The sequence below is a fragment of the Diospyros lotus genome, chromosome 2 (genome assembly GCF_014633365.1).
Source record: "Diospyros lotus cultivar Yz01 chromosome 2, ASM1463336v1, whole genome shotgun sequence".
Classification (NCBI taxonomy): Eukaryota; Viridiplantae; Streptophyta; class Magnoliopsida; order Ericales; family Ebenaceae; genus Diospyros; species Diospyros lotus.
In genome coordinates, this window is record NC_068339.1 from 40,315,417 (window position 1) to 40,331,564 (window position 16,148).

The window sequence follows — 16,148 nt, forward strand, 5'->3', positions numbered from 1 at the left end:
AAACATTGGTATTTCTCTCTCACTTTCCTTTCAAAATGTTGTTTTCTTTTCCATTCCTCACAATTATTTTCCTTTCATTACTGATTTGAGTATCGGAGGGTCTTCGGGGGAGAAAAATCTCACGAGCCTTCTAATCCTTGTTTGTCCATTATAGTTCATTCGGAAACATCACTCCAATTCCTTTGAAAGCATCACTATAGTTCATTCGGAAACATCACTCCAGTTCCTTCGAAAGCATCACTCATGTTTCTTCAGAAGCCTCATTCAGAAGGGAGTCTTCGGAAGACCCCTCAAGAGCATTGCCAACTTGACTAGAACCTATTGCGAGCCACCATTTGGAAGCCTATTGGGAGTCACCTTTCGGAAGCCTATTGCGAGCCACCATTCGGAAGGAACCCTTCAGAAGCGTCATTCGGAAAGAACCCTTTGGAAGCCCCATTAGTTTTGCAGCCAAATCTTCGATCGAGTCTTGAGGCCAACGGCCTCCACATGCATCTCACTCCTAAAAATTGTAATTGTTGTATTTTGTCGATAACAATTTGGCGTCGTCTGTGGAAAACGCAATAAAAAGCCAATCTTAACGCAAGATGCTGAATGGGACCATGTCAACAAGTTCAACGCTCGAGGGCAACCAGACCGCTGGACTGAGGGGCATGGAACTTTCAGAGCAGGAAAAAGTACACGCAGCTGGATTGATAAGGTATGCAATAGAATGAGAGAAAGCAAGTCTCGCATGCAGCATGCGCTAGTTAGGAACAACACTTATTTGAATAGTCTTCAATTCCAAATAGAAACCTCGTGGAGACTTTAGTACCTCCAGAACCCTCCGGGATAGCCCCACCCACGGTCTTACTATCAGATTATGAACAACTACAAAAGAATTTTAAGGAACTGAAATAACAGAATGATGAACTCAAGATAAATAATGAGAAGACTGCAAGGAATCACTGCTTTGCTGCGTGAACTAATTCCCCACATGGGAAAAGCTGATACGAGAGAAGAACACCGGAGATCTATAGAAACCCCTCCAAGGACCAAACGGCAGGGGGTAAGAGTTATAACTCCATGGCCAAATAACCAAGTCCCAAAAATGACAGACTTGAGAAGGGAACGTAATAGGAAGATAGAGAAATCTCCCATGTATAAAGAGACAGTAGGAAGCACCTACTTACAAGCTCCTTACGACCCACATCCTCGCAAAAATTGAGCAAAACAAGAAACATTCAAGGCATCTGACATCGAACGCCTCATAAAAGAGGTGTTAGAGCAGAAGCAGGTAATGATGGCACCAAAAAAAATACCCCCGAAGGGGTTTCCTTTGTCTGAGGAACTCCAAAGGCAACCAGGGTTCGAGCTGCTGCAGCTTTCGGTATACTCGGGAAAGGAGGACCCAGAGAAGCACCTACAACACTTCGTCATAACGACCGTGTTGTATGGGTGGAATGAGGTCACTAGGTGTAGAGCCTTCCCTCTCTCCCTGACAGGACAAGCTCAGCAGTGGTTCACTGAATTACCAACAGAGCATATGCGATCATTTGAACAGTTGAAGAAAGAATTTCTGAATGCGTTCTCTGTCTACCTCCCGAAGAAGAAAAGCGTTATATACCTGATAAGCTTGCAACAGAAGCCTAATGAACCCTTAAAATAATATATGAAGCGATTCAGAGCCGCGACACAGGAAGTGAGGGATGTAATACCCGAGAAATTTGGGTTAATTAAAAAAATAATAATTTATTAGAGAAATGGGATTTCAGAGAAAATTGGTATCTGAATAACCCGAAAAATTGACCAAATCGACTATCGGGAGTGCCCTGGAGCCGAGATGCCAAAGGAAAATGATGTGGAATTAACAATCACTCCAAGATAGGATTTATGGTGCGAAAGAAATTGGATCGAGAACAGTTTTCGATACAGCAAAAATACAGCTGCTAATTAGGCTACAATACCGAATTGTTATAGACGATTTCCTAGAAGTCAACAAAAGCTGGAGAGGGCTTCGGTTTTTCATAAAGAACAACCCTTCAGTGGTTTCAGGAAGAAATGGGAAGGTTTGAGGCCAAAACGAAGATTCGGGCCTAAGTGCAGTTTTTGGAAATTGCTAGAAGGAGGCTGAAACGATATTTTTTGGAAATCCTCAAGGGTCAAATTGATGTTTTAGGACTTGAGGGTCTTTAAAGCAATTATCAAAATTTCAGGGGTTAGGTGGAAAATGGCCAAAATGAGAATACCAAAAGTTGAGGGGCCAAAATGCAATTTTTCGAAAAAGCTAGCATGGGCAAATCTGACCGGTCGGCCATGGCCTAAATGGACCATGGGGTTGCATGAGGCACTATCGGGGGAGCATCTTTTGTAAAGAAGGATCCGACAATGGCCATTGGGTTGGCCAGAAAAGCAAAAAAATCCGACCGAAAATGGCCGCGCGATCGAGTGGCTGCAAAACATTTTTTTGGTCGGGTAAGGCTCGTTCCAGGGCCATATGAGGGAGGTAGATGCTCTAAGGCTCATGGGCTAACCGATCTGAGGCATTTGAGGCATTGAGGATGCCTATAAATAGGGCTAGGGTTTGGCCAAAAATAGGGGAGAAATGAGCTTCAAATCGGTCGTGCTATTGAACGAATTGGCACTCCAAAATAAGGGGCTTTTGAAGCCCATGAGATTTAGATTATTTCTGGTAAATTTGGAGCATTTTGGTGCACGTTTGATGGTTGTTCAAGGGGTTGCCGGAAAATGAGGCGGACGGCCAAGCCGAGGCTTTGGCCGCCCGATTGAGGCACCTCCGGTGTTTGTTTCAGGCATCAAGTTATGCCATCATGATCGACTAGATAAGAGGTAGAGGAAGGTAGAGGAAGCTCGGATCGCCGGCACGGACGTCGCCGGAGAAGACGACCGGCGCGTGCCGGTCACGCGCTGCATCTCACGTGCGCCTAGTCGCCCTAGCACGTGTGGGCGCGTGCGGGCGCGTGCAGCTTGGGAAAATTCTGAAAAAAATATAGAAAAATTCGAAAAATTATTTTACGGAGGTTCGTGCAAAAAGTTTTGAAGTTCGGATTCTTGATGTCTCAATTTTCGCACCAAAGAGTCTCATTTTACGTGAAAACGCAACATCCGGGTAAGTCCAGTATTTTTCCTTGGAAGTTTATAGCCTATGATGAATTGTTGTGAAATTAGATTTGAGAAAATAGTCTCGAGGTAATTATTGGAATTTTCGGAATGAAAAAATGATAGAAAATGAAGAAAATGAAATAAATGGAATATTGAGGATATTTAGTGATGAAATATCATTTTGATGAATGAGGTGGTTGAGATGATGTGATTTATGCAACGTTTGAGAGTTGGCACGAGAATCGAGGTCGGGCACGCATATCGAGGCAATGCATGCTTTTCGAGAAAATGCAAGTTTATCTCAAAATGTGAGTTGTTCTGTCCTAAGTATGATTTTGTGAGTGGTTTTCTCATAAGAACTTATATTTATATGATTGTTATATATGCATGCTATTTATGAATGTAATGTTTATTTTGTCATATTACATTGAAAGTCGTGATAATTACATAGCATAATATTATTATCATATTGATATCTGTGCATGGGAATGGGATGTCGCCCCCAGAGTGTAGCCGTAATTCCCCAAGAGCATTGAGGGAATAACGTTAGGCTTATCCTACAGAAGTTCGGGATTTGCCTAGGATTCCTAGCCGGGCTTGCGGGCCAGGGAAGTTACACTAAGGGCAAATGTCGTTCATGTTATTACATCATGCATTCGTATATATGTTTTGGACCCTCACTAGAAGTTTCATCTTCTAATGGGTTATGCCCCTGGAACATTCCACGTTCCAATTTTAGACTTGCAATTAGGGCAAGGAGCAGGTTGAGATATGACGACACGTGATGGCGTAGCCGATGGATTCAGCGAGCTGACTCGGATATATTTTAGCTTATGCTTTATTGATATTTAGCCTTGTTAGAATATTATGGAATCTCCATGTATTTAGGTATTTCAATATTGAGGATATGATGTTAATTATGGTACGAATTCTTATGTTATAAATAAAGTGAGTTGATTATGTATCATATCAGGTTTCGATTATCGCTTCCGCATTTTTAATGATTTGCTGGGGGTTTTGTTCAGGACTTGGTACTTAAGGTTTAAGTTATGTACCGGGAAAGAAAGAAAAAAATAAATTATGTATATTTTGGGCCCCAGCATAGTGACACGCTCGGTAAGAGAAAAACGGGGTGTTACAAGGGATCTCCCAAACCAAGTGGTTGGGTCAGCTGTACTTAACGAAACGAAACTACATACGCTCCGCTTGGAAGATCCCTAGCCTTCTCAACGCCAGATTCTATTACTGAATTATTTGCCCGGGTAGAACAGTTTATTGTCCAAGTGAAAATTTTGGACACATAGGAAGGTAATAGAAGAGGAGGAGAAACCCAACCCGAATTATGAGGGAACCTATAGAATTCGGAAGATGTTGGAACCCCACACGTGTGTACCGCAAACGTTACAAGGCAAGACGATGGGAAAAACTTGGAACATCGTGCACCTCAAGAGGCACTTCCCATTCTTACCGGCCACTAACTCCAGTGGAAGGGACGAAACACAAGATGCAGAGCCGAGTTTGTCACTAGAAGCGTTGCTCAATTCAACCGGGAGCCAGGATTCTCTTTAATTTTCCATTGTAATAATATCCCTCAATACATAAAAGAATATACCCCATGTATTCCCATGGAGTAGCAAAACTATAAGCTGAACCACGTAACCTATGCCTTGAGCATCTGTATGTACGATAAAATGTAATGCAAATGCAACAGTTCGACGATGGCCCCGATGAGATCAGGGCGGCTCGGTGGAAATCAAGCGCATATGACCACAAGCTGGGTCAGAATCATCGGATGCTCTGATGTCTATGCCCGCAGACTCACCTAGATCGCTCGATTGAGTTCGGTAGTATGCCCTTCAGCTAGACCCAACTCCTTGGTTGATCTGGCGCCTAGGTCTCCGCAAACTCGGATGCTCGGAGGAAATCCAGAACCGGACTGGCTATTGAACCTAGATTCACCGAAGCCAAACTGACTCTCATGAGGGGCAGAAGGTGAGCTGCTATATGGTAAGTCAAAAGACGCCTTTACCGCACGAGGCTTAGGTCGCCCAGTTGCGATTTGGTGCTTATGATTTAAGGCCAACTCGAGATCATCGGATGCTTCAATGCCTGTGCCCGCAGACTCGCCTAGATCCCTCGATTAAGTCCGGTGTTATGCTCCTAAGCTAGACCCGACTCCTCGGTTGATATGGCGCTTAGGTCTCCCGGCAAGCTCGGACACCCAGAAAGAATCTCGAATTGATCGTTGGCCAACTCCAAATCCCTTGGGACTGACCAAACCTCAAAGCGGTGTGTCGTTATATGGTAAGTCGAAAGACGTCCTCACCGCGCGAGGTTTAAGTCGCCCAGTTGCGATTTGGTGCTTATAACCTAAAACCAACTCGGGATCATCGGATGCTCCGACGCTTGTGCCCGCAGACTCACCTAGATCCCTCAATTGAGTCCGGTGCTATGCCCATAAGCTAGACCCAACTCCTCAGTTGATCTGGCGCCTAGGTCTCCTAGCAAGCTCGGACACCTAGAAAGAATCTCGGATTGGATCGTTGGTCAAAACTAGATCCTCTTGGATAGACCGGACCTCAAAACAATGGACGAAGAAAGTAAGAGACAAGATGCAACCCTCGAAGACCCGACTGGCAAGACTCAATTTAACGCCTATGACGATAGACCAACTTGGGATCATCGAATGCTCTGACGCCTATGCCCGTAGACTCACCTAGATCACTCGACTGAGTCCGGTGCTACGCTCATAAACTAGACCCAACTTCTCGGTCGATTTGGCGCCTAGGTCTCCCGGCAAAACTCAAACGCCTAAGACGAATCTCGCGTTGGATCCTTGGCCCAATCCAGCTTTCCCATGGCAAACGAAACTGATGGAAAACAACAGGCACCATCGAAAAGTGTTGCCCCTTTAAAAAGAATGGATAGAACCACCCATGACGATAGATCAACTTGGGATCATCGGATGCTCCGACACCAATGCCCGCAGACTCACCTAGATCACTCGATTGAGTCCGGTGCTATGCTCCTGAGCTAGACCCGACTCCTCGGTCGATCTGGTGCCTAGGTCTCCTGGTAAACTCGGACCTCGGGATGAATCCCGCGTTGGATTTTTAGCCCAATCTAGCTTCCCTATGGCAAACGAAAGCCCTTCCTGGAAACGTTCACGAAGGCCTAACAATCTCCAATCTTGACAAAAATCGAGAGCTCGATGAATGTTGCATGAGTCTCACAATCATGTCAGGGGCGCAAGGCCTATCCCAAGTTTCCTGGGGCCAAAGAGCCTTGAAGAAAAGGTGTAGGCAGGAACAGACAAAAATTGAACTGTTGTGGCTAATAAATCAAAGCCTAAAGAGGTATGAATGCAAGTCGTATAACCAACAAGCAAATGATGGAAACATAATAAAATTACGTAGTGATTCAAATAATGTAATTACATGAAGCACGTTGAAACGACCGCTAAGAAACTACATTCATCCAAAGATGACAAAATGAAACGCAATAGCCAAAGAAATGCGTTAAAAATTCTAAGAAGAATGCTTTGAGATGAAACTAGCAAAATGATCGTTCCTTACAACTAGTTAAAAAACAATGTAAATTATAAAGTTTGCACTAATCTTTGGCTAAGAGACGATCCACGTGACCTGAACCCACACCAGGGAGCAGATTCTGAGAAGCATCAATGCTAAGGTCCATCTCTAGGCCCTTCTCGATCATCTGAGTGGTGCTAGAAGTGCCAACACTTACTTCACCCTCCTCGAGCTCAAGAGCGTAAGAGCTCCACGTACATAACATTGCCAAAAGTTACATCCCAAAAAAAGCTTGGGGAAGCAAGGTCCTTATGGAAAAATTTATCAGGAAGCAAGGTCCTTAAGGAAAATTCTTGGGGAAAGAAGGTTTTTAAGAAAAAATTCATAGGAAAGTAAGGTTCTGAAGGAAAAATTCCTGGAGAAGGAAGGTCCTTAAGGAAAAATTCCTTGGGAAGCAAGGTTCTTAAGGAAAAATTCCTGGAAAATGAAGGTCCTTAAAGAAAAATTCCTCGGGAAGCAAGGTTCTTAAGGAAAAATTCATCAAGAATAAAGGTTCTTAAAGAAAAAATTCTCGGGAAGCAAGGTCCTTAAGGAAAAATTCCTGGGGAAGCAAGGTTCTTAAGGAAAAATTCCTGACGAAAGAAAATTCCTGGGGAAACAAGGTTCTTAAGGAAAAATTCCTGAAGAAGGAAAATTCTTGGAGAAGTAAGGTTCTTAAGAAAAAATTCTTGGGGAAGCAAGGTTCTTAAGGAAAAATTCCTGAGGAAGGAAGGTCTTTAAGAAAAAATTCCTCGGGAAGCAAGGTCCTTAAGGAAAAATTCCTAGGGAATGAAGGTCCTTAAGAAAAAATTCCTCGGGAAATAAGGTCCTTAAGGAAAAATTTCTCGAGAATGAAGGTTCTTAAGGAAAAATTTCTGGGGAAGAAAAATTCCTCGGGAAGCAAGATCCTTAAGGAAAAATTCATAGGGAAGGAAAATTCCTAGGGAAGTAAGGTTCTTAAGGAAAAATTCCTGAAGAAGGAAAATTCTTGTAAAAGTAAGGTTTTTAAGGAAAAATTCTTGGGGAAGGAAAATTCTTGGGGAAGTAAGGTTCTTAAAGAAAAATTCTTGGGGGAGGAAAATTCTTGGAGAAGTAAGGTTCTTAAAGAAAATTATTGGGGAAACAAGGTTCTTAAGGAAAAATTCATGGGAAAAGAAAATTCTTGGGAAAGCAAGGTTCTTAAGGAAAAATTCATGGGAAAAGAAAATTCTTGGGAAAGCAAGGTTCTTAAGGAAAAATTCATGGGAAAAGAAAATTCTTGGGAAAGCAAGGTTCTTAAGGAAAAATTCATGGGGAAGAAAAATTCCTCGAGAAGTAAGGTCCTTAAGGAAAAATTTCTCGAGAAACAAGGTTCTTAAGGAAAAATTCCTCGAGAAACAAGGTTCTTAAGGAAAAATTCCGGGGGAAGGAAAATTCCTCAAGAAGCAAGGTCCTTAAGGAAAAATTTCTCAGGAAGCAAGGTCCTTAAGGAAAAATTCCTCAGGAAGCAAGGTTCTTAAGGAAAAATTCCTGAGGAAGGAAAATTCATAGGGAAACAAGGTTCTTAAGAAAAAATTCCTGGGGAAGAAAAATTCCTAGGGAAGCAAGGTTCTTAAGGAAAAATCCCTGAGGAAGGAAAATTCCTGGGAAAGCAAAGTTCTTAAGGAAAATTCTTGAGAAAGCAAGGTTCTTGAGGAAAAATTCATAGGGAAGGAAAATTCTTGGAGTAGCAAGATTCCTAAGGAAAAATTCATAAGGAAATAAAGGTTATTCGAAAGGACCCTTCGGAATGGGCCTTTGGGGGTGTTCTTCGGGAATAACCGTTTCCGATTGATGGTGCCCTATACTTAGAAAATACTTTTCATTTTGTATCTAAGAAAAGAACAAAATAAAGAGTGAGGGACAATTGTTGTGCCCCAATAATAGGAAGGGAAAAGTCTAAGCATTGCGGGGAAGGAACCTTTCGGAAGCTGCAAGAGAATGACCTTCGGAAGCTGTTGGGGAAAGGCCCTTCGAAAGCTGTTGAGGAAGGACCTTCAGAAGGGATAGAAGCGGCTAGGAAAGGTTCCTTCGGAAGGAACCCTTCGGAATCCTCCTTTGAAAAGGTTCATTCGGAAGGGCCACGTGTGCTCCCTGCTCGATCTCTATAAAAGGCTAGGTTCAACCTTCAGAAAGGGATCCAAACATCGATATTTCTCTCTCACTTTCCTTCCAAAATTTAGTCTTCTTTTCCTTTCCTCGCGATTATTTTCCTTCTGTTACTGACTTGAGCATCGGAAGGTCTTCGCGAGAGGAAAATTCCACGAGCCTTCTAATCCTTGTTTGTCCACTACAGTTCCTTCGGAAGCATTACTAAAGTTCCTTCAGAAGCATCACTCATGTTCCTTCAGAAGCCTCATTCGGAATGGAGTCTTCGAAAGCTGCTGGGGAAGTTACCTTCGAAAGCCTCATTCGAAAGGACCAAAAACCCTTCGGAAGACCTCTCAAGAGCATCACCAACTTGACTGGAACCTATTGCGAGCCACCCTTCGGAAGCCTATTGGGAGCCACAATTCGGAAGCCTATCCCGAGCCACCATTCGGAAGCCTATTGCGACCCAGCCTTCGAAAGGAACCCTTCGGAAGCGTCCTTCGGAATGAATCCTCCGGAAGCCCCTTTAGTTTTGCAGCCAAATCTTCGATCGAGTCTCGAGGCCGAAGGAATCCACTTGCATCCCACTCCTAAAAATTCTAATTGTTTTATTTTGACAACAACACTAACAAAATGGTATAAACTTTAGTTGTAAATATCGTAATTTTACAAAAATTTAGTGGGAGAGAAATCTATAGAAAATTCTAAGAAAATAAATTAAAGGTGGTATTTCTTGTAAATCAACGCTCATAGTTCAATTGCAAAAGGACTACATCATTAACATGTGACTAATAGCTAACTAGAATAGTGGGGAACATGGTAGTTTCTAGTTTTGGAATGATTTCTCTATGCAAAACTACACTTAATAGATACAACTAAAATATATTATGTTTTTTGGGTTATATAACACACTTAGATATGACAATTGATATAATTTTAGTTTTTAATTTTTTAGAAATGTCATTTCTAGTAATTTCATCCCTAAAAAAGTTAGATTGTTAGTGTTTAATAGATATTTAAAAGTATAAACTAAAATCCTAATTAGTAAAATGGCATTGTTGTAGCTGGTAATTTACCCCCTTTTCTATTGCTATGCCCGAAAATAAGCCTAAACTTAAGAAAAAAATGTTAGTTAGTCAAGTAACTAGGGAATATGCATCAATATTTGAGTCATTGGGAGACCAAGATAGTCTCCTAGGGATCACATAATAGGAGACCAAAAAGTCTCCCAGAAACCACCACTGAGAGATCGAGAGATTTCTTGGGAATCGCATAACGAGAGATTTTTTAAGTTGGAACATGAGGCCTTCAAGAAACTAGCTGAGAGACTACCAAGTGAGTGACAATGTAGTTGAGTGATTGAAAGAATAAGTTAATTGAGTGACTGACTAAGATTAATTGAGTAAATGCGAGGATTAGTCAAGTAACCTATATAAGTTAGTTAACTAACTACGCAAGAGACTTAGAAAGTTAAGGTCGAACGACTGACCTCATCAAGTGACTCTTTGGAAATCTCTCTTAAGACATCATCGAGAGACCCTTCCAGAGTACTTCATAGGCCACTCACCCACTAAAAGACATACGTGAGACTCTCGTGGGATATCTAAGCCCAAAAGGCTCTATCCAGACCATGTGGAAGACCTTTTTGATAGACTATCGATCCTAAGAGATTTGATCTGCAAACATGAGACCTTGAAGAATGGGTCAAAATAACCTTTGACATGCTCACCTATAAATCCGAGAAAACTTCAATATGTTTGTCGAAAATTGTGGCCATTTATTAGTCTCATCTCCTCTATAAATATGAGACTTCTCCCTTAACAAAAGGTAAACTATTAATCATACTTATACTACAATTCTACTTTCTCTACATTTAAAACATTAATCTGTGTTGAGCCAATTTATTCATATTAATTAAATTTTGATGATTAATAAAAAGAGTACTTTCAATATACAAATTATAGTGTTTTGATGATTAAAAAAAGAGTATTTTTAAATATACTAATTATAGTATCAAATTAATTTTGATTAATTTATAAAATATTTTTCATAATATATGTATTACCAAAAATATATTTTCTATTAAAATTATTTTTAAAGTAATTTTAAAATGCATACAAATATTTTACTATTACTACAGTGATTCGACTGTTGCTATAATGATCGCTACAATATTTTTCAGAATGCCTGCAAATAGTCTCAAACTCATTTTGGAAATCATTCATTGCATATATTATACATCCAAAATACCCACAAGCTCTCAAACACTTTCAATCAAAAATCCAAACAATCTGAGACTCTCAAAGTTGCATTGCACATCCACCAAAGAGTCATAAGGCAAGAGGAGAAAAAGATATCCTAAAGCTAAATTTGATCTTTTTCATTCAAACCGAGGTCATTAAATATTTATTTATTTGCCTTGTACATTTGCTCTTAATTGCTTATTTATTTGTATCCAATTGTAGACAAATATTTATAATCATTTAAACTTATTGTGAATTATATTGATTTCCTAGAACCATTAAAAACTTGGAGTATATTTAGTTTTCAAGGTAAAATAGAGAGAAAACCTTGGTGGTGGTTTGCCTAGAACCCGTTGTAATCTAATAATATATCTAGTTTTTAAAGTGAGATAGTATGGAAATCTTGGTGAGATTAATGGAATCTCAATGGTGGTTTAGATATTGGAAGAGTAGAGTGAGTGTGTGTAAAGACACCAAATCACTATAAATTATCTTGTGTCTCATTTATTTATTCTTGCTATATGTAATTTATTAATCTCAAACTCACATATATATATATAGTTACAAAATCTTAATTTGTTTAAAATTAAGTAATAAGAATTTTAATTAAATAAATTACAAAAAATTCTAAATACTCAATTCACCCATCTTGAGTGACCATATCCTAAAGAACCTACAATCTGGAGATTGACTTAAGTATTGAAGAGTCAGTGTGGAATACTTATCTCTGCCCCTAACTGATTTATTCCATACAGGTCATCCATAGATTGGTCACTTGTAATTAGGTCACTCGCTTCAAGATCGAGACAGTCTCTTGTACTAAAAGATTTTTTGTTATATTCAGCCAAAATTTTCAAGATGAGAAAATTTAGAGATTTTGACTCAATTCACAATTGTTGGTAGATAATAGTATATGTGATTTGATGTAGAATTCTACCACAAGGAGATAATCAAACTAAGCAAACATATCTTACTCTTTTAAATAACTTGTTATATCACATATATCAGTATTTTGGTTATCAAGTTATGAAACACATAACACGACCATAATAATCAAAATATCTCTTCAAAAATTATTTAGAATGATCTATCAATAATTGAACTAAGAATGCTTATTTATATATTAGTTTCTCAAATCTATCTTAATCCTCTACTCGAAATCACCATCCAATAAAAAAAAAAAATGAGACACATTTGCTCTATCAAATTAATTTTATCAATGAGATAAAATAATCTCAATTAAATTAAAATTTAAAAAATTATATCAACACACGTACCTAATATGAACCATCTATATATATTATATAATAATTCATCATCACAGCATGCATGGTGTTATCATGGCCAAGTATCATAACTTCTATCCCATAATCCTAAGGAATAAAACTGAAATGCCGCCGTGGCCGTTCAACTTGATTTGCTCAACGATTAAGTAACCATGATTGTGCGCAATAGATCATCATCATCATCATCATCATCCATTGACTATATTCCTCCTGCCTGTTCCCCTCAAAGGTCACTTTGAATAGACTTATGAATCCCTTTTGATTAATCGCGAAACTAATGAAGTTTTTATTCATAATATTGGAGGATAATGCAATGTATATTTCTATATAATAAACATTATTATGGGAAATTTCGCACAGTTCTTAACTTTTGAGAAAAAGACATGGATTATTTTTGTATTTTAAAAAAAACAACTTTCATTAATTTTTAAATTCATGCGAGTTATCTTCCTTTCTATGATTGTGTACGCAACACTTGTATGGGACTTCTAATTTGAACATGATTATGATTTCAAAAATTCGATTGTGATTCAAATTTATCTCAATTGAAGATTTATTTTCTTGGCTCATATTTTGATCAAGATATAATTTCATTTGTACATCTATAAATGAGTTTTAGGTTTATAAATAGGTGTTCAATATCTTGAAATTAGTTGCACCTACATCACTACTATTGTACAAATATTATCGTAGTGATATTTTGTTCTTTTTTCCCGTAATTTTTCTCGATTTGGGTTTTTCATGTTACATTATGCGTTCGTTTGTGTGGTTAATGGTTTATTTTCGATCCAAAGTCACAACTTTACCATTCCTTTGTCTATGATAGAAACTTTAGAATTGTCAAAATTATATTTACAAAAGGCTCCTATATTTTTTTATTTATGCCTTTTCTTTGTGTTTTTATTTCTTTCTTTTTTTTGAAAAATGACGTTTTTTCATTTCTGTTTCGTATTGTATTCGTCTCCTGTTTTTCTTTCCGTGCAACATAGACTAACATAATTGTTTGTCTCAAGAGTACAAATGGTGTTTTACAAAACTTATTTTGATGATAACAAAATGAACAAGTCATATTTTAAAATATCTTAAGAAATCTGAAAGATTATAAATATTTGTGATCACTCATTTAGACGTTTGAATAATGCTAGAATAATCTTCCTTTTTTTAAGCCTTATTTGGACATCTAAGTCATAAAAGAGTTTCAAACGTCTGAATTTGTCCAAAAATCAAATCCTTGCTTAAGACTTACTTGAATGTTCGAAAGAAACCCCTCAAATATTTGAACTTCTCTAGAAACTTTTAAAAGATTTTTTGAAACGATTGGAAGGAAACCCTTAAAGATGTGAATTACTCCAGAAACTCATATTAATTTGAAAGACATACTTAAATGTCCAAGGAAACCTTTCAAATGTATGAACCATTATCTCAAACATTTAAATCAAAGCTTATCTTTGACCATATCTTATTCAAAGTTTGAACTAAGAGTTTTATTCATTCGAATGAAGGTGAGTTTGTGCTCATTCTTAAAAAATTTATAATCTTCACAAGTTCACAAAATAGAAGATATTGTTATTGTTTGTAACGGTCATTTTTTACGAAACTCAAAATTTTTCTAATGCTTTATTGCAAATCAAGCCAAGTAAGAAGATATTTCTCAAATTAGATATGTAGGTTTTTTGTTTGTGTTTGCACTTTATTTTCGTATTTGACAATCATATGTGATTGCTAAAAAATCCTTTCGAATGAAATATACTAGCTAAGCCAAATTTTCTTAGAATTATAACAAGAAGGCCAATTCACCTTTTCTCTTGGCAACAAAGATTTTTATTTATAAACCTTCTCCATATTTAATACCACTAAGGATCAACCCTCGTCAACCAAGGTACAAATGTAGCTAAGCTTATATTGTCGCGTCGCATGCTGACTTCACATTCTCGATAAAAATCTAGTAATTAGGTTTAGTTTATTTTTTCCTTATTTATACTTCAATTTTGGTATTTTTGTAATATACTTGAATTGGGTATTTAGATATGATAGTTTAATCTAAACTTAATTTAATATCAATTAGGTTAAAAAAATTAAATATGTAACCAAATCAAATTAAAAAAAAAAACTCAAATCAAGTTAATTTAAGAGTCGTTCAAATAATCTATTCCTCATTATTCACTATATCTTTTAATCATTTTACTAGTTTAATCCAATTTAATTCAAGTATTTATCAAACACTTACTTCTAATTAAAGTTACCCCACCTCAAGACCAAACATGACTTAATCATATTGATTTAAATTGATTTCCAAATCTAGTTAAATGGAGAGACACACTTATCGAAACACATAACCAGTTTGTTACTATCGTATTAGTAGGGATATAAATGGGTTCTCCACGAGTCTCAATTAATTATATTTAAAATAAAAATTAAGCCATATTTATTGATATGTTTTTATTTACATATCACATTTGTACGTTAACCATTTGACTAACAGAATACATGGCTTGTTTAATTGGACATAATATTTTATATTTTTTAATTCTAATTTTTTATTAAATAATTAAATATCTATTTGGAAAATAGAAAACTCAAGTATTTAAGGGTTTGATAGTCATAGAAAATATTTTTTATTTTTCAACTTCAATTTTTTGTTGAATAATTAAATTTTCCACTAAAAATAAAAAAATTGCATTTTTTGAGTTTCAATTTTCATTTTTTTTGTTTTGCTAGTTCATTTTTAGAAAACAAAAAACACGTTTTGTTTGTTATTCTAAAAAATTGTTTGTCAAAACAAAAATTAGAAAACTCGGTATGTTTGGAATTTTAAGAATAATTTTTTAATGACATTTTATTCAATAAATTTAATTATTTATTAAATTACAACTATTTAATGCTAATATATTATTAAGAAATATATACATTTGAAAGTTAGTGAATCTTGTATTTTTTTTTCCGTTATAAGAATAAAATACAAATAAATAAATAAATTGTCTCATTTTTTTCATTTTTTGGTTGTTTTGACTAAAAATATCCAAAATAATTTTTTATTATTTTAAGTTTTTTTTTTCAATTTTTTTTCTTGTTTTTGAAAATATTTTTTTAAAATAGTAAAATAAATGTATTTTCACTATTTTAAAAAAATAAAAATAGTTTGAAAACAAAATGGATCCTTAATTTTCTAATTTTTCAACCTTATACTACAAAATAGAGAATATCCTTTTAATGTTTTCTAAGCTTCCCAAGATGAATGCTATAATCTTTTAAAACATAAAGTATTATGACATTTTTAATCATAAAATTACAATTGAAAATTATAAAATATTTTATTAAACCAGATGGGACCCTAATTTTTCATCTTCATACAATGAACTAAAAAACATAATTTTTTATATTTTTAAATTTTTAGAAAATAAATGTTATGATTTTTTAAAATATAAAATATTATGGCATAAAATTAAAAATTATTTTCTAAAACAAAAGGAAACGATAAACTTTTTTATGATTTTACCATTTTTGCGATTAAATAAGTAACAAAACGTGAGATTAAAGTTAACACCTTTTAATTGAAATTATAGTTGAAATTAAATTATAAGTCTTTATATCATTAAAGTTGAAACCTCATTATTTCATCTTTTATACAAATAATATTTAGAAATAATATTTTTTATTATTTTATAAATATTTTAATTTTTACAACTTAAACTCATTATTAGTTTTATGGGTTGGGCTTTTTGTACTTAAATCGATATGAGAAAAGAACAATTATTTAGCACACTAAAATATAGTGGATGGGGTGCCATATTTATGAAAAACCAAATTGGAATTATTATTTTACTCCACTAAAATTATCT